Source organism: Meleagris gallopavo, unplaced genomic scaffold (assembly GCF_000146605.3).
Source record: "Meleagris gallopavo isolate NT-WF06-2002-E0010 breed Aviagen turkey brand Nicholas breeding stock unplaced genomic scaffold, Turkey_5.1 ChrUn_random_7180001917323, whole genome shotgun sequence".
Taxonomy (NCBI): Eukaryota; Metazoa; Chordata; class Aves; order Galliformes; family Phasianidae; genus Meleagris; species Meleagris gallopavo.
This window is the reverse complement of record NW_011180107.1, coordinates 1-551: the sequence shown is the minus strand read 5'-3', so window position 1 is coordinate 551 and position 551 is coordinate 1. Positions and strand designations below refer to the sequence as shown.

General features: G+C 54.8%; 1 long non-coding RNA gene across 1 annotated transcript; it reads left to right on the top strand.

The window, feature by feature from the left end:
* Positions 1 to 550, top strand: LOC109364773. Its single transcript, XR_002110586.2, has 2 exons — positions 1 to 104; positions 248 to 550. It is a non-coding gene; the product is annotated as an uncharacterized LOC109364773 (long non-coding RNA).
* The last annotated feature ends 1 nt before the right edge of the window (position 551 follows it).

Sequence of the window (551 nt, the reverse complement as noted above, 5' to 3'; positions counted from 1 at the left end):
GCGGCTCAGCCTGTGGGCGACGGGACGGTTCTCACGGCGCCGAGGAGAAGAGCTGCAGATGGAGCCCAGCAACCGTCCGTCTGCTGCCAGGAAGCACGGAATGGGTAAACACACCGTCAGCTGCACCCCACGTTTGTTCTGCTTTCGGTCACTTAAAACTTGCTCGCTGTTGCCAGTGAGAGTTCTCACGCAAGTGCTTCAGAGTACGTTTTCCTCGCCCCTCCACCGCAAACCTTCTCCCTTTCAGTCTCACACCTTTGCACCCTCCCCTGCCCACCTTCTGGGGTGCTGCGAAGTACCTGGATATTCAGTGCCGTGCTGCCACTAGCTCTGATATCCACGCTGTGCGCTGCAGTGCAGTATGGAATGACGGTGGCCAACACAAAGCACCTTCAGTAAAGTACAATTTATTAATCACCAAAGATCTGGGGGAAGTACCTTTCAAACAGGAGTGTTTGCACGTAGCTCTCCTCTGGGAGAAGCCCGTTTTCTGCAGACTCTTACACCGTTCCTGTCACAGTCTGTACACCAGCAGCCGTCTCGTTTCTCTA